General features: G+C 55.9%; 1 protein-coding gene across 1 annotated transcript in view; it reads right to left on the bottom strand.

Moving 5' to 3' along the window:
- LOC140428794 (E3 ubiquitin-protein ligase RNF182) overlaps positions 1–18,284 on the bottom strand; it is a 33,531-nt gene that overhangs the window by 2,000 nt on the left and 13,247 nt on the right. The window lies entirely within an intron of this gene.

Here is an 18,284-nt window from a genome sequence, read left to right as displayed (position 1 = left end):
AAACGTTAAGCGTTAATGAAGGTGATTGAGTTCATCCTTCCAAAAACATTTATGAATTCCTATCACCGAAAGTGCTGAATGAGTGACACCAGACCATATCTGTATTATAGAGGGGGCTTTTCTTTGTATCTAACCCCATGATGTACCTGTCCTGGGAATGTTAGTTGCGGACAGTGAAGAGGGAGCTTTACTCTGCATCTAACTCCGTGCTTTACCTGCCCTTGGAGTATTTGATGGGGACAGCATAGAGGGAGCCATAAACTGTATCTAGCCCCGTGGTGTACCTGACCTGGGAGTGTTTGATTGGGTCAGTGTAGAGGGAGTTTCCACCGCTCCCTGACCCAGCCGCCACCTCTGGGAGGGGGACCGAGAACCATCCCAGCGTGCGTTCAGGCTCGGGGATGGGGGGGGGTCAGGGGTTGCTTAGTCCGGGTCTCAGATTTCCAATGAGCGGAGCTCCCCAGTGTACAATACGGGGCTGTGTGTTCCTCGGCTGTGCGTTCCCCGTTGAGTCTCCTTATACAACGCGAATTGCACAGCCATGTGTTCATCGCCGTTGTGAGCGCCGGGAAACATGCAACTAAACGTGCTCGCTTTTGGACTTTGTTCCCTACATCTACTGTTTCCCCTTTACCCACCCTGTTTGTTATATCCTCAGAAAACTTCCCCAGAAAAATCTTGCGCCGAAGCGCGCAAACCGGCCGGACTGACCCCCCCCCCTGTACGGCAGGAGAAAGCGGGGCAAGAAGAGCGGCGGCCCGGACTAAAGTCGGGACTGAGCAGAGAGGAGCCAGCCCCCCTTCCCCCGCTCGGCGGTGACCGCGAGGCGGGCGGAGGAACAAAGGAGGACTCCCGGCCTGACCGGAGGCCTCGCTCTCTCTCGACCCACCTGACCTGGTGTGTGGGTGAGTGAGGGGGAAAAAAAAGAAATTCCCCCCCTTTTTTTTAATGTTAAAAAAAAGTGTTAAAGGGGAGAAGAGGGGAAAGGAAAAGGGGAAAAAAGGGGAAAAAAAAGCCAGAAGGGAGCCAAAGCAGAGGAAGGAAGGGCACCAGAAGCAGAAGGGGCCATGGGCGAGCCCGTTCAGATGAGCTAACCGGCGTACAAAGTGGCGGAACGGAAGGTTTGCCGCAACAAAAAGAACTGGGCAGACAGGAGCAATTTCCCCCTGCGTCAGGGGGGAACTGGAACTGGAAGGCAGCCTTTGCCGAGGCGCTGAGGGAACATCAGCAGGAAAACAAGGCAGAGGCTAGGGCAGACATGGAGGCCGCGGTGAAGGCAGCAGTGGCCAAGGCCCTGGCAGAGGTGCAGCTCACCCTGGGCAGAGCAGACAGGCAACAGGAAGCCCAAGGGGTGACCATTAAGGAGCTGGAAAAGGCCGTGACCGACAAGAGCGACCGGATCATGGCACTGGAGAAGGAGGTGGCGAGACTGGTCACAACGCAGGGGAGCCTGAAGGCAGAGTGGACGATCAGGAAAACCACTCGAGAAGGCAAATGTAAGGATAGTGGGCCTACCAGAGGGGATCGAGGGTAGAAACCCCACGGCATACGTGGCTGAGATGCTGGTTAACTTAGTGGGGAGGAAAACTTTCCCCAACCCACCAGAAATGGACAGAGCACACCGGTCGCTGCGCCCAAAGCCCAAGGCAGGGGAGCATCCGAGGGCAGTTATAGCCAAACTGCACCGGTACCAAGACAGGGAAACAATCCTCTGCTGGGCCAGGAAAAACAGAGCCTGCAAATGGGAAGGACACTTCATTAGAGTCTACGAGGACATTGGGGCAGACCTAGCCAGGAGACGGGCTGAATTCAATCGAGCGAAAGCAGCTCTTCACAAGGGCAACGTGCGTTTTGGTATGCAGTACCCAGCAAAACTCTGGGTCACATACCAAGAAAGAGAATACTTCTTCACAGCCCCCGCCGAAGCAAACACGTTTGTCGAGGAACACAGGCTGGAAAACCGACAGCAAGGGTAGAAATAAGGGACCCCTGGCAATGGGGCAACAGCACGCTGATGGGGGGGAGGGGTGAGGTAACACCAGGCCCCCCCCCCCCCGTTCCTACCCCCCCCCCCCCCATGGCAAGCGCACCCTAAACAAAAAGCAAACCACTACCCAAGAGACTGCTTCAGGTGGGAGACCAGGGCCCAGCACGAGGGAACGAGAGTAGCGGAGAAGAGAGATCAAGCGAGAGAAGTGCAGGGTAGAACAGGGGAAGAGCGGGCAGAAAACCGCAGAGGTCAGGTGAGGGAGAAGCGAGACAGTAACTTCCGAGAGGGGGGCCACCGCACTGGCAGGAAAGCTAGCGCCGGGGGCATGAAACAAAGCAGGGCCGCAGCGTGCCCCCAACAGGGGGGACGGCGCCAGGCAGGGTGGGGGGGAGAGGGGAACCACACAACAGGGGTAGGGGAGCAAACAGAGATAGGAATGGGGGAAAGAGGGACAAAAGAGGGATAAATGGGAGAGGGGGTAAAAAGGGGGGATAGGGGGGAAAGGGAGGTGAAGGAAATCAACTATTTTCTGATAGGTCAAAGACTATTTTTATGTAAATATTAAAGCCTAGTTTTTAATTCCCATTTTAAAATAAGGATTTCAGTATTCATAACCTTAGGTCATGGCAAAACACATAACTTAAACAGAGGTACAAAGCCTGACACATCCACAAACTAATTGGAGATTAAAACAACATTTTTACTGACAATATGAACGAACTATTGTTCTAATAAACAGATTTCAAAGTTAGTTTCATATTAAGAAATGAACGGTACCAGTAATCAAGATCAAGGTCGAAATAAGCACCATAGCAATATTGAAGACACCATTGTTCAGAATATGGATAAAGTAAAGTCAGCAGAAAACCAGTAAAAACTTGTCTTGATTACAGCACAAAATCGCATTCCATAGCATACACAAATATTCAAACATGAAACATTTAAAACTTATCTTGCACATTGAGGACTGACAGTTAACCATTGAATCAAATGTATTTGAAACTCACCCAAACCAATTCAGACGACATAGAGGTATAGACAGATGGCATCAGAGTGATAACATTCTCCTTAAACATAAGGGTTGCCACAGCCATTTTCTATCCAGGATTACTCTATACTTTGATCTAACTATTTGCGAGCCTTATTTTCGTATTTTTACTTTTCCAGTCTAACTCTTGAAGTTCATGCAAACTGTAAGCAAGAAACCATTTCTGTTTTATTTTGAAAGGTAAATTGTTTTATAAATTACTTCTCTTTAAGTCGTTTGCCAGCAGGGCTTTATTGAGAATAGATTTAAGTTTCTCTCAATTGTAATCAAGTAAAGGCAATAAAAGATTCTTATTTGCATCCGAGAAGTTCAACTCATATTTCTACTGAGTGTTAGTGTTGCGAAATTTCACTTGAACCGCATGGTAGATCTCCACAGGAAGGACCGGGGGTGGGGGTGGGGGGTGGGGGGGGGGGGGGGGGGGGGGGCGGGGGGGGCAGGGAATTAGAGACAAACAAGGCTAGAAAGAGAACAACAATAAGGCTACAAAGTCCCACAACCAAGGGATCGGAACAAGGAATCACTGCAAGCAGCCACCCAGCACAGTCTCTGGGCGAAGGGAGACCCCAGAGTGCAGGGGACTACTGATATACGATCAATTACTGCAAATGCGAGGTTAAAGCATAACTGAAGGCTTTAATAGACTAGAACTGTTCCCCAGCAGCTCAGGTACAGAATGAGGGCTGCTGCGACAGCACCAACTCTTATATCCCGTCTATCTGGGCGGAGCTACATACTATATAGCCAATGGTAAACCCCCAGGTTTGACCAATGGAACTTCAGCCTCTCGGGTGCTGCAATAACTAATAATACCACCTTCACCCCCTGTTAGAAAAGAGTCCGGCGGGGGTGATGGCCAGCGGCTACAGCTGTATTCACATGGTATGATCAGATATGGAGGTACCGTGATACCTCCTTACAGGGTTTAGAGGATATTTACAAACATGGCAGATATATACAGTCAGTGTTTATTATTTACAGATCAGTTAAGATGAAGCAATCAGTTGGTCGGGTGCCCTGGTCATCCTCTGGGATCGTCTGGGCCTCCGGTGGTGATTCCGGTGGGGGTCCAGGCGTCTGCGACCCTGGGAGCATGGCTTCGGCCTCCATGGCAGCTTCGTCACCCCTAGACGGCGCTGGTGGGGAGAGCGGTTGATCTGAGAGGGGGGGCGAGCCCAGGCAGGAGCGGCGGGAAGACTGACCCTCCTGTGAGATGCTGCGGAGGGGGTGGGGGGGTGGTGGTTGGGGTGCGCGTGGGGTTCCGGCAGGCGCCAGGTCCCGAAGGGAGACCGTATCTTGTCGGCCGTCAGGGAACGCCACGTAGGCGTACTGGGGGTTAGCGTGCAGCAGATGGACCCTCTCGCCCAACGGTTCCGACTTGTGCGCCCGCACGTGTTTTCGGAGCAGGATGGGTCCGGGTGTCGCTAGCCAGGTCGGGAGCGCGGTCCCGGAGGAGGACTTCCTGGGGAAGACAAGGAGACGTTCATGAGGTGTCTGATTGGTGGTCGTACAGAGCAATGACCGGATGGAGTGGAGGGCCTCCTGGAGGACATCTTGCCAGCGGGAGACTGGGTGGCTCCTGGACCGTAGGGCCAGTAGGACAGTCTTCCAGACCGTTCCGTTCTCCCTCTCTACCTGTCCGTTTCCCCGGGGGTTGTAACTGGTCGTCCTGCTTGAGGCGATGCCCTTGTTGAGCAGGAATTGACGCAGTTCGTCGCTCACATAGGAGGACTCCCTATCACTGCGTATGTAAGCGGGGAAACCAAACAGTGCAAAGATACCATGAGGGCCTTGATGACAGTGGAGGCGGTCATGACGGGGCAGGGGATGGTGAAGGGGAACCGGGAGTACTCGTCAATCACGTTCAGGAAATACGTGTTGCGGTCGGTGGAGGGGAGGGGCCTTTGAAGTCCATGCTGAGGCGTTCAAAGGGACAGGAAGCCTTTATCAGGTGCGCTCTCTCTGGCCGGTAGAAGTGCGGTTTGCATGGCGTCAGGAGGCTCGTTTAGCTTCCCGGGACGGTACAAATTCTCGTAGTTGTAGGTGGAGAGTTCTATCCTCCACCGCAAGACCTTGTCGTTTTTTATCTTGCCCCGCTGTGCATTATCGAACATGAACGCCACCGACCGTTGGTCAGTGAGGAGAGTGAATCTCCTGCCGGCCAGGTAATGCCTCCAGTGTCGCACAGCTTCTACTATGGCTTGGGCCTCCTTTTCGACTGAGGAGTGGCGGATCTCGGAAGCATGGAGGGTACGGGAGAAAAAGGCCACGGGTCTGCCTGCTTGGTTGAGGTTGGCCGCCAGAGCTACGTCGGACGCATCGCTCTTGACCTGGAAGGGGAGGGACTCGTCGATGGCGTGCATCGTGGCCTTTGCAATGTCTGCTTTGATGCGGCTGAAGGCCTGGCGGGCCTCCATCGACAGGGGAAATGTTGTAGACTGGATCAGGGGACTGGCTGTGTCTGCGTAGTTAGGGACCCACTGGGCGTAGTAACTAAAAAACCCGAGGCAGCGCTTCAGGGCCTTGGGGCAGTGAGGGAGGGGGAACTCCATGCGTTCAGGGTCGGGGCCGATAACTCCATTTTGCACAACGTAGCCGAGAATGGCTAGACGGTCGGTGCTAAATACGCATTTATCCTTATTGTACGTTAAGTTAAGGATTTTAGCGGTCTGGAGGAATTTCCGGAGGTTGGTGTCGTGGTCCTGCTGGGCATGGCCGCAGATGGTGACGTTATCAAGATACGGGAACGTTGCGTGCAAGCCGTACCGGTCAACCATTCGGTCCATCTCGCGTTGGAAGACCGAGACCCCGTTAGTGACACCGAAGGGAACCCTTAAAAAATGATAGAGCCGTCCATCTGCCTCGAAGGCAGTGTATTTGCGGTCGCTCATGCGGAGGGGTAGCTGGTGGTAGGCGGACCTGAGATCCACCGTGGAGAAGACCTTGTATTGCGTGATCCTGTTTACCAGGTCGGCTATATGGGGGAGAGGGTACGCGTCCAGCTGCGTAAACTGTTGATGGTCTGACTGCAGTCAATGACCATCCTATGTTTCTCCCCGGTCTTTACCACCACTACTTGGGCTCTCCAGGGACTGTTGCTGGCTTCAATGACCCCTTCCCTTAGTCGCCGTTGGACCTCCGACCTAATGAAGGTCCGGTCCTGGGCGCTGTACCGTCTGCTCCTGGTGGCGGCGGGTTTGCAATCCGGGGTGAGGTTCGCAAACAGGGAAGGCGGGTCGACCTTAAGGGTCGCGAGGCCGCAGACAGTAAGGGGGGTATAGGGCCGCCGAATTTGAAGGTCAGACTTTATAGGTTACATTGGAAGTTCTACCCCAGGAGTGTAGCCGCGCAGAGGTGCGGCAGGACATAAAGGCGGAAATTGTTGAATTTCCTTCCTTGGACTGTGAGGTTTGTTAGGCAGAACCCCTTTATCTCCACGGAGTGGGAACCGGAGGCCAGGGAGATTATTTGATTTACAGGGTGGGTAAAAAGTGAACAGCGCCTTACCTTGTCAGGGTGTATAAAGCTCTCCGTGCTCCCAGAGCCGATCAGGCAGGACGTCTCGTGGCCGTTGATGAAGACCGTCGTCGTTGCTGTTGAGAGTGTTCGATGTCAGGTTTGGTCCAGAGTCACCGAGGCCAGACGCAGTGAATTTTGACGCAGTATATAGTTGGCCGGGCTGGGGTCCTGGGGACCCATCCAAGATGGCGTCTCCCATGGGTCGCACATGGTGGTCGGAGATGGACAAAATGGCAGCGCCTATCCGTCCAGCGCGGTGTCCGGGGAACAAGATGGCGGCGCCCGTGGGCCGCAAGTGGCCCTAGGATACGGGGGTGGCGGTGACTGCTGGCCGCCTGGGGCCCGAGGGGAAGTTCGCTGTGGCAGCCCGGAGTCGCCGCTGGAAACCGCTCGTGCCTGGCAGTCCCCCACAAAATGGCCCTTCGTGCCGCACCCTTTGCAGGTGGATGTGCGGGCCGGGCAACGCTGGCGGGGGTGCTTTTCTTGCCCGCAGAAGAAACAGCGGGGCCCAACGGAGTTGGCAGGCCGCCTTACAGCGCAGGCCTGCGGGGACAGGGGGAAGGTCTATGGGGCTGCCGCTGCAGGATTCCACACTGCCCAGGGGGCCGCCACGCGGTCGGGCATGCGTTCCTGGGGGCAACGTCCATGGACCCTGCCAGGGCCTGTGCCTCCCTAAGTCCCAGGGTATCTTTCTCTAAAAGGCGCTGGCGGATCTCTGAGGTGCTCAGACCTGCTACGAAGGCATCCCGGATTAGGAGTTCCGTGGGTGTGGTAGTACCAGGTATTGCAGTACCTGAGAGGCTGATGACCATTGGTTCGACCCAGGAGTCTACCATTGGCTGTATTGCGTAGCTCCGCCCTGAAGGCGGGGTATAAGAGATGGTGCCGTCCCAGCAGCCTTCACTTTCTGTATCGAAGCTGCTGGGGAAAGGTTCTAGCAGATTAAAGCCTTCAGTTATGGAATCACTTCGTCTTGAGTGTAATTGATTGCGCATCAATTTAATCTGCTACAACTTAAGTTGGAAGGATGGATCTCCGAATCAAACCAGAGTGACTCCAGCTCAGCTCCCACGCGGATAACTCCGCTGCTATTTTTAAACACTGGCTGGCGTGCTTTAAGGGCTACCTCGACACGGCCGTAGGCACCCCCACGGAAGGACAGAAGATGCATCTCCTGCGCTCCCGGGTCAGCCCTAGGATCTACCCCCTTATCGAGGAGGCGGAGAACTATGCTGCCGCTATCGACTGCTAGAAGGACATTACATCCGCCCTGTAAACCAGGTCTACACTCGTCACTTGCTTGCAACTAGGCGGCAAAGCCCCGAGGAAACATTGGAAGATTTCTACCGGGCGCTACTGGTGTTGGGCCGAAACTGTGGCTGCCCGCAAGTTTCGGGGAGCGAGCACACGGAACTTTTAATCAGGGATGCTTTCGTTGCAGGTATGAGCTCCCACGATATCCGCCGAAGACTCCTAGAAAGGGATACTCTGGGACATACAGAGGCACGGGCCCTGGCAGGGTCCATGGACGTTGCCTACAAAAGCGTGCTGTCTTTTGTACACGATCGCGCGGCGGCCTCTTGGGCTGCGTGGCACCCCGCTGCGGCAGCCCCTCAGACCTTCCCCCTGACCCCGCAAGCCTGCGCGGCAAGACGGCCCGCTGATTCTTCTGCGGGCAGGCGAACCATCCCCGCCCGCGCTGTCCGGCCCGCACCACCGTCTGCAAAGGGTGTGGCAAGAAGGGCCACTTTGTGGGGATCTGCCAGGCCCGCGCAGTGACCGCGTCTCCAGCGACTATGGACCGCCGCGGCAACCCCCCCTTCAGGCCCCGACCACCCAGCGCTCACCGCCACCCCCCTATTCTAGCGCCACGTGCGACCCACGGGCGTGGCCATCTTGGCCCCGGACTCCACGCTGGACGGGTGGGCGCCGCCATTTTGTCCATCGCCGCTGCCATCTTCTTCATCCCCGGACATCATGTGCGACCCATGGGTGACGCCATCTTGGATGGGCCCCCAGGCCCCCAGCACGGCCGGCTACATGCTCCCCGACCAGAACTTGCAATTGCTTCATCTGGCTTCGGTGACACTGGACCAAAGTCGACCTCGGACACTCGCAATGGCTACAACGACGGTCCTCATCAACGGCCAGGAGACGTCGTGCCTGATTGACTCCGGGAGCACGGAAAGCTTTGTTCACCCCGACACGGTAAGGCGCTGTTCACTTGTAACCCACCCTGTAAATCAAAGGATCTCCCTGGCCTCCGGGTCACACTCGGTGGAGATACAGGGGTTCTGGCCAGCGAACCTCACTGTCCAAGGCAGGAAATTCAACAATTTCCGCCTGTACGTCCTGCCGCACCTCTGCGCGGCTACCCTCCTGGGGCTGGACTTCCAATGCCATTTGCAAAGCCTGACTTTTAAATTTGGCGGCCCTATACCTCCCCTTACTGTCTGCGGCCTCGCGACCCTTAAGGTCGACCCGCCTTCCCTGTTTGCGAACCTCACCCCGGATTGCAAACCCATCGCCACCAGGAGCAGACGGTACAGTGCCCTGGACCGGACCTTCATCAGGTCAGAGGTCCAAAGGCTGCTGGGGGAAGGGGTCATCGAAGCAAGCAACAGTCCCTGGAGAGCTCAAGTAGTGGTGGTAAAGACCGGGGAGAAGCATAGGATGGTCATAGACTACAGCCAGACCATCAACAGGTTTACGCAGCTGGACGCGTACCCTCTCCCCCGTACAGCCAACCTGGTAAACATGATCGCACAATACAAGGTCTTCTCCACGGTGGACCTCAAGTCCGCCGACCACCAGCTACTCCTCCGCACTAGTGACCGCATTTACACTGTCTTCGAAGCAGATGGGCGGCTCTATCAATATTTAAGAGTTCCTTTTGGTGTCACAAATGGGGTCTCGGTCTTCCAGCGAGCGATGGACCAAATGGTTGACCGGTACGGCTTACGTGCAACGTTCCCGTATCTGGATAATGTCACCATCTGCGGCCATGACCAGCAGGACCACGACACCAACCTCCGCAAATTCCTCCAGACCGCGAAAATCCTTAATCTGACATACAATAAGGGTAAATGCGTGTTTAGCACCGACCGTCTGGCCATTCTAGGCTATGTAGTGCCCCGACCCTGAGCGCATGCGCCCCCTTATGGAGTTCCCTCTCCCTCACTGCCCCAAGGCACTGAAGCGCTGCCTCGGGTTCTTCAGCTATTATGCTCAGTGGGTCCCCAATTATGCAGACAAAGCCCGACCCCTAATCCAGTCCACAACCTTCCCCCTGTCGACGGAGGCCTGCCAGGCCTTCAGCCGCATCAAAGCAGACATTGCAAAGGCCACGATGCGCGCTATCGACGAGTCCCTCCCCTTCCAGGTCGAGAGCGATGCGTCCGACGTAGCTCTGGCTGCCACCTTCAACCAAGCGGGCAGGCCCGTGGCCTTCTTTTCCCGTACCCTCCATGCTTCAGAAATTCGCCACTCCTCGGTCGAAAAAGAAGCACAAGCCATAGTTGAAGCTGTGAGACATTGGAGGCATTACCTGGCCGGCAGGAGATTCACTCTCCTCACGGACCAACGGTCGGTTGCTTTCATGTTCGATAATGCGCAGCGGGGCAAGATTAAAAACGACAAGATCCTGCGGTGGAGGATAGAACTCTCCACCTTCAACTACGAGATCTTGTACCTTCCGGGAAAACTGAACGAGCCTCCTGATGCCCTGTCCCGCGGCACTTGTGCCACTGCACAAGTGGACCCCCTCTGAGCCCTCCACGAGGACCTCTGCCACCCAGGGGTCACTCGTTTTTTCCATTTCGTCAAGACCCTCAACCTGCCCTACTCCATCGAGGAGGTCAGGACAGTCACCAGGGACTGCCAAATCTGCAAACCGCACTTCTTCCGGCCAGAGAGGGCGCACCTGATAAAGGCTTCCCGTCCCTTTGAACGCCTCAGCATGGATTTGGTCCCCTCCACCGATCGCAGCAGGTATTTCCAGAACGTGATTGATGAGCACTCCCGATTCCCATTCGCCATCCCCTGCCGAGACATGACCACAACCACCGTCATCAAGGCCCTCCAGGGTATCTTTACACTGTTCGGGCAGGTAGAGAGGAAAATGGAACGGTCTGGAAGACCGTTCTACTGGCCCTACGGTCCAGGAATCTCCCGGTCTCCCGCTGGCAAGAGGTGCTCCCGATGGCCCTCCACGCCATCCGGTCACTGCTCTGTACAACCACAAATCAGACGCCTCATGAACGTCTCCTTGTTTTCCCCAAGAAGTCCACCTCCGGGACCTCGCTCCCAACCTGGCTAGCGACACCCGGACCCATCCTGCTTCGGAAGCACGTGCGGGCGCACAAGTCGGACCCGTTGGTCGAGAGGGTCCACCTGCTGCATGCTAACCCCCAGTACGCCTACGTGGCGTTCCCTGACGGCCGGCAAGATAGTCTCTCTTCGGGACCTGGTGTCCGCCGGAACCCCACGCGCACCCAAACCATTGCCCCCACCCCCACCTCCCCCACAGCACCTCACTGGAGGGTCAGTACTCCCGCCGCTCCTGCCTAGGCACGACCACCCACCGACGCCCCCTACAGGCGCCCTACCTCCCTGTCAATCATTTGCCCCTACAGCGCCGCCTAGGGGTGACGAAGCTGCCAGGGAGGACGACACCACGCTCCCGGAGTCGCAACCGCCGGGACCCTCGTCAGAATCACCGCCGAAGCCCAGACGCTCCAGAAGGACGACCAGGCCGCCCGATCGACTGATTGCTGCACCATGAACACTTTGTACATAACTTCGACATCACGGTACCTCCATACCTGGTCATACCATGCTAAAAGCGACTATTAACGCTGGCCATCCTGAAGGCGGGGTATAAGAGATGGTGCCGTCCCAGCAGCCTTCACTTTCTGTATCGAAGCTGCTGGGGAAAAGGTTCTAGCAGATTAAAGCCTTCAGTTATGGAATCACTTTGTCTTAAGTGTAATTGATTGCGCATCAGTGTGGTCACTCGCCGAAACTTGCGGGCAGCCACAGCTTCTGCCCAGCACCAGTAGCGCGCGGTAGAACTCCTCCAACGATTCCCCGGGGCTTTGTCGTCTCGTTGCAGGCAGGCGACGTGCGTAGACCTGATTTACTGGGCGGATATAATGTCCTTTTAAAGTTCGATTGCTGCATCAAAGTCTTCCGCCTCCTCGATGAGGGTGTAGATCCCAGGGCTTACCCTTGAGTGCAGGAGATGCAGTTTCTGCTCCCCCGAGGGTTTGCCTCCAGCTGTCTCGAGGTAGCCTTTGAAACACGCCAGCCAGTGCTTGAAAATCGCCGCTGAGTTCGCCGCGTGGGGACTGAGTTGCAGACACTCCGGCTTGATTCGGAGATCCATCTTCTCTGCTTAAGTGTAGTCTATTAAATTGATACACGATCAATTCCTGCAAAGACGAGGTTAAAGCATAACTGGAGGCTTTAATTGACTAGAACTGTTCCCCAGCAGCTCAGGTACAGAATGAGGGCTGCTGGGACGGCACTGACTCTTATATCCTGCCTATCTGGGTGGAGCTACATACTATACAGCCAATGGTAAACCCCCAGGTTTGACCAATGGAACTTCAGCCTCTCGGGTGCTGCAATACCTGATAATACCACAACTACCCACGTGGTGGACGTACTGTGGGCGGCCATGATGGGTGCCCCTGGGACAAAGGGAGACCCCGGAATGCAGGGGCAGACCCACGTGGCGGATGCAACATTGGGGCGGCCAGGTTGGGTGCCCCCTGGACAAAGGGAAACCCCGGAGCGCAGGGACCCGACTGTAAGGAGAGAGCAATGACAGCGGCCATCTTGGACGGACCGCTAACAAAGGGAAACCGAATCCGGTTGTGGCTATGCCTAGGTCGGTCGCACATACGGCAACTCCCATCAGGAATGGACTTTTGGGCTCTTCAGAGGGGCCCCAACGGCAATTGTTCAACGGCTCCCAGTGTGGGAAGGTGACAGCACAGTTCCCCCGACATTATATGGATTGGACCAGGAGTGGAGCGGTCAAAAAAGTGATCCTGGTGCAGCAGAAAGTGCAAGGGAGGAAAAGCAAGATGGCGGCGGTTGGAGTCCAAGCAGCATGGGCGCAGTGGTCGCAGGAGTTTCTTAAACGCTGCTTTGCGGAGCTGAAGACAGAAATGCTGGCGCCAATGAAGGCGGCGATTGAGAAGCTAATGGAGACCCAGAGGGCCCAAGGGGCGGCGATCCAGGAGGTGTGGCAAAAAGCTTCGGAGAACGAGGACGAGATCTTGGGCCTGGTGGTGAAGGTGGAGGCGCACGAGGCGCTGCACAAGAGGTGGGCGGAAAGATTTGAGGACCTGGAGAATAGGTCGAGGAGGAAGAATCTTCGGATTCTGGGTCTCCCTGAAGGAGTGGAGGGGCCCGATGCCGGGGCATATATGAGCACGATGCTTAATTCGCTGATATGCGCGGGAGCTTTCCCGAGGCCCCTGGAGCTAGATGGGGCTCATCGGGTCCTGGCAAGGAGACCCAAAGCCAACGAGCCACCAAGGGCTGTAGTGGTGAGGTTCCACCACTTTATGGACAGAGAGTGTGTCCTGAGAATGACCAAAAAAGAGCGGAGCAGCAGGTGGGAGAACACGGAGATCCGTATTTACCAGGATGTGGAGTGCGGAGGTGGCTAAGAAGAGAGCTGGTTTTAACCGGGCTAAGGCGGTTCTCCAAAGGAAGGGGGTGAAGTTCGGGATGCTGCAGCCAGCGCGATTGTGGGTCACGTTCCAAGATCGGCACCACTATTTTGAAACGCCTGATGGGGCATGGAACTTTATCCAGGCTGAAAAGTTGGACTCAAACTCGTGGGGGCATGTTCACTGTGTTTACTGCGTTTGGGGAATGTTCTTTTGTTTCGGTGCTGGGTGGGGGTGGGTGAATGGATTTGATGTGGGGTCTGTGGGAGAGTGTGGACGTCGGTGTTGGAGGGCAGGGCCCAGCGGAGGAAGAGGGGGGGAGGAGGCCCGGGGATGGGGAGTTGGGGTAAGGCCGCGAAAAGGAACTGCGCCAGAGGGGGCGGGGCCGGCTCAGGAAAGCACGGGCTTTTTCGCGCTAGAGAAATATGGGGGCGGGGCCGGGGGGGGAAGGGCAGTGCTGGAGAGGAGCACACACTGACGGCCAAGGGGTGGGGGGCTCTCACACTGGGGGGTCGATGGAATGGCGGGAGAGGCCGGGGTCAGCAGGAGTCAGCTGACTTACGGGAGTGTCATGGGGTAGCAAAATGGCTAGATGAGGATCCAGCGGGGGGAGGGTGGGGCGGGGGAGGGGGGGAACTGGGTTGCTGCTGCATTGGCCAAAGGGGTGCTGGAAGTAGGAGAGGTGGTCGGGGCGGGAGACCGCCGCCTGGGGTACTGGAGGGTGCGGGAGGCGCGGGCACGTGGCTGGCCTAGCAAAGGAGATGGCTAGCCGGCATGGGGGGTGTGGGGGGAGTGTGTGTGTGTGGGGGGGGAGGGGGGGGGGCGGGGGGGGGGAGTAGCCCCTCGATCCGGCTGATAACTTGGAATGTGAGGGGCCTGAACGGGCCGGTCAAGAGGGCCCGGGTGTTTGTGCACTTAAAGGGACTGAAGGCAGACGTGGTTATGCTCCAGGAGACACATCTGAAGGTGGCAGATCAGGTTAGGCTGAGAAAGGGATGGGAAGAGCAGGTCTTTCATTCAGGGTTGCATGCGAAGAACAGAGGGGTTGCAATACTGGTGGGGAAGCGGGTGTCGTTCGAGGCACTGAATATTGTAGCGGATAATGGAGGTCGCTATGTGATGGTGACCTCCATTATCCGCTACAATATTCAGTGCCTCGAACGACACCCGCTTCCCCACCAGTATTGCAAGCCCTCTGTTCTTCGCATCCAGCCCTGAATGAAAGACCTGCCCTACCCATCCCTTTCTCAGCCTAATGCAGGTTGCAGGGGATGCGGGTGGACTGGTGAACGTATATGCCCTGAATTGGGATGATGCCTGAAAGATACTTGGAGGCCAATGACAACGGGGAGGTGCAGGTGGGGGTAGTCTGGGAAGCGCTGAAGGCGGTGGTCAGAGGAGAGCTAATCTCCATGAGGGCCCACAGGGAGAAGAGAGAGAGGAGGGAGAGGGAGAGGTTGGTGGGGGAGATTTTAAGGGTGGACAGGAGTTATGCAGAGGCCCCTGAGGAGGGGCTACTTAGGGAACAACGGAACCTCCAGATGGAATTCGACCTGATGACTACGGGGAAAGCAGAGGCACAGTGGAGGAAAGCGCAGGGGGCGGTTTATGAGTATGGGGAGAAGGTGAGTCGGATTCTGGCACACCAGCTCCGTAAGAGGGAGGCAGCGAGGGAGATTGGTGGAGTTAGGGATAGAGGGGGGAATACGGTGCGGAGTGCGGTGAGAAGAAACAAGGTATTTAGGGACTTCTATGGGGATCTGTACAGGTCTGAGCCCCTAGCTGGGAGGAGGGGATGCGACAATTCCTAGATCAGCTGAGGTTCCCGAGGGTGGAGGAGGAGCAGGTGGCTGGTTTGGGGGTGCCAATTGGGCTGGAGGAGCTGGTTAAAGGATTGGGGAACATGCAGGCGGGGAAGACCCCGGGGCCAGATGGGTTCCCGGTTGAATTTTATAGGAAATACGTGGACCTGCTGGGCCCGTTGCTAGTGAGGACTTTTAATAAGGCGAGGCAGGAGGGGATCTTGCCCCCGACAATGTCCAGGGCGCTGATTTCTTTGATCTTGAAGTGGGGCAAGGATCCATTGCAATGTGGGTCGTATAGACCGATCTCGCTCCTCAATGTTGACGCGAAGTTGCTGGCGAAGGTGCTGGCTATGAGAATTGAGGACTGTGTCCCAGGGGTGATTCAGGAGGACAAGACGGGATTCGTGAAGGGTAGGCAGCTAAACACAAATGTGCGGAGGCTCCTCAATGTGATTATGATGCCCTTGGTGGAGGGGGAAGCGGAGGTAGTGGCAGCTATGGACGCGGAGAAGGCCTTTGATTGGGTGGAGTGGGAGTATATTTGGGAAGTGTTGCGGAGGTTTGGGTTCGGGGAGGGGTTCATCAGTTAGGTCAGACTGCTATATAGAGCCCCGGTGGCGAGTGTGGCTACGAACCAGCGGAGGTCGGAGTACTTTCGGCTGTACCGGGGGAACTTATCCCCCTTGTTGTTTGCACTGGCAATTGAGCCGCTGGCCATGGCACTGAGGGAGTCTAGGAAATGGAGGGGACTGTCCGGGGGGGAGAAGAACACCGGGTGTCGTTGTATGCCGATGACCTGTTGTTGTATGTGGCGGATCCAGTGGAGGGGATGGCGGAGGTTATGCGGATCCTTAGGGAGTCTGGGGACTTTTCGGGGTATAAACTCAACGTAGGGAAGAGTGAGCTCTTTGTGGTGCACTTAGGGGACCAGGGAAGGGGGATAGACGAGTTACCGCTGAAGAGGGAGGAAAGGAGCTTTCGGTACCTGGGGATCCAAGTAGCTAGGAGTTGGGGGGCCCTGCACAAGCTTAATTTGACGCGGTTGGTGGAGCAGATGGAGGAGGATTTTAAAAGGTGGGATATGCTGCCACTCTCACTGGCGGGTACGGTGCAGTCGGTAAAAATGACGGTCCTTCTGAGGTTTCTCTTTGTGTCCCAGTGCCTTCCCATTTTGATCCCCAAGGCCTTTTTCAAACAGGTAAGCAGGAGCATCATGGGATTTGTGTGGGCGAATAAGACCCTGAGGGTGAAGAGAGTGTTTCTGGAGCGTAGCAGGGACAGGGGGGGGGGGGGCTGGCACTGCCGAATCTGTGTGGCTATTATTGGGCAGCCAATGTGGCGATATTCCATAAGTGGGTAATGGAGGGAGAGGGGGCGGCGTGGAAGAGGTTAGAGATGGCGACCTGTGTGGGCACGAGCCTGAGGGCGCTGGTGACGGCACCGCTGCCGCTCTTGCCAACAAGGTACACCACGAGTCCGGTGGTGGCGGCGACGCTGAAGATCTGGGGGCAGTGGAGGCGACACAGGGGCGAGGTGGGAGCTTCGAGTTGGTCCCCGATTCGGGAGAATCATCGGTTCGTCTCGGGAAGGATGGATGGGGGGTTTCGGAGCTCGCATCTGGCAGGGATTAGAAGAATGGGGGACCTGTTCATCGATGGGACGTTTGCGAGCCTAGGGGCGTTGGAGGAGAAGTTTGGATTACCCCCAGGAAACTCTTTTAGGTACATGCAAGTGAGGGCGTTTGTGAGGCGGCAGGTGAGGGAATTCCCGCTCCTCCAGCATGTGGGATTCAGGACAGGGTGATTTCGGGTGTATGGGTTGGAGAAGGCAAGGTTTTGGCGATTTATCAGGAGCTGCAGGAAGAGGAGGAGGCCTCTTGAAGGAGTTAAAGGGCAAGTGGGAGGAGGAGCTTGGGGAGGAGATAGATGAGGGTCTGTGGGCTGATGCCCTGAGTCGGGTCTATTCTTCCTCCTCTTGCGCCAGGTTCAGCCTAATAAGGTTACTCACAGAGCGCAAATGACAGGGGCGAGGTTGAGTAGGTTCTTTGGGGTGGAGGACAGATGTGGGAAGTGCTCGGGGAGCCCGGCAAATCACGACCACATGTTCTGGTCGTGCCCAGCACTGGATGGGTTTTGCGAGGACTATGTCCAAGGTGGTGAATGCCCGGGTCAAGTCGAGCTGGGAATTAGCATTATTTGGGGTATCGGACGAGCCAGGAGTGCAGGAGGCGAAAGAGGCCGGTATTCTGGCCTTTGCGTCCCTGGTAGCTCGGCAGAGGATTTTGCTACTATGGAAAGATGCAAAGCCCCCTAGTGTGGAAGCTTGGATCAATGACATGGCAGGGTTCATCAAGCTGGAGAGGATAAAGTTTGCCTTACGAGGGTCTGTGCAGGGGTTCCTCAGGCGGTAGCAACCGTTCCGAGACTATCTCGCGGAGCGTCAGGAGGAGGTCAGCAGCAGCCCAGGGGTGTGGGGGGGGGGGTTATCTTGGGGTGGTGTTTCGGTTAAGGTGTTTTTTTTCCCCCTATTTGTGCTTTTTACTGTTATATGGGGGGTTACTGTATATGGGGGAAATCCAATGTATAATTTCTACTTGTGTTCTTGTTGCTTTCTTTTTGTTGGGGGGGTTGGTTTTGTTGAAAATTTGTTGAAAAACTTGAATAAATATATTTTAAAAAACCAAACAAAAAACCAAAGGGAAACCCCAGAGTGCAGGGGCGCATACAAAAGGTAAGTATGGTTAATCCCACTGGAGCAGGGGGACAGAAGCCCCCCACCAGATTGTCACCTGCAACGTAAGGGGACTCAACATCCCAGTGAAAAGATCCAGTGTCCCCACCCACCTAAGAAACATGAAAGCCGATATAGTCTTCCTCCAAGAGACACACCTGAGAGAACAGGACCGACTGCAGGTAAGAAAGGGCTGGGTGGGACAGACCTACCAATCCTGCTATGGAACAAGGGCCAGGGGGGTGGCAATACTGATCGGCAAGAGGACGATGTTTAGGGCGACAAAGGCGGTTGCCGACCCAGGGGGACGGTACGTCATGGTTAGTGGGACCCTGGATGGGGCACCGGTAGTACTAGTTAATGTGTACGTGCCCAACTGGGATGACCCGAGCTTCATCAAAAAGATCATGGCAAAAATCCCTGACATAGCGACGCACCAGCTAATCATGGGGGGGGGGGACTTCAACTGTGTACAGGACCCAACGACTGACAGATCGAACCCCAAG

This window comes from Scyliorhinus torazame, chromosome 8, assembly GCF_047496885.1.
Source record: "Scyliorhinus torazame isolate Kashiwa2021f chromosome 8, sScyTor2.1, whole genome shotgun sequence".
NCBI classification, from domain to species: Eukaryota; Metazoa; Chordata; class Chondrichthyes; order Carcharhiniformes; family Scyliorhinidae; genus Scyliorhinus; species Scyliorhinus torazame.
This window is presented reverse-complemented; position numbering and strand designations above follow the sequence as displayed.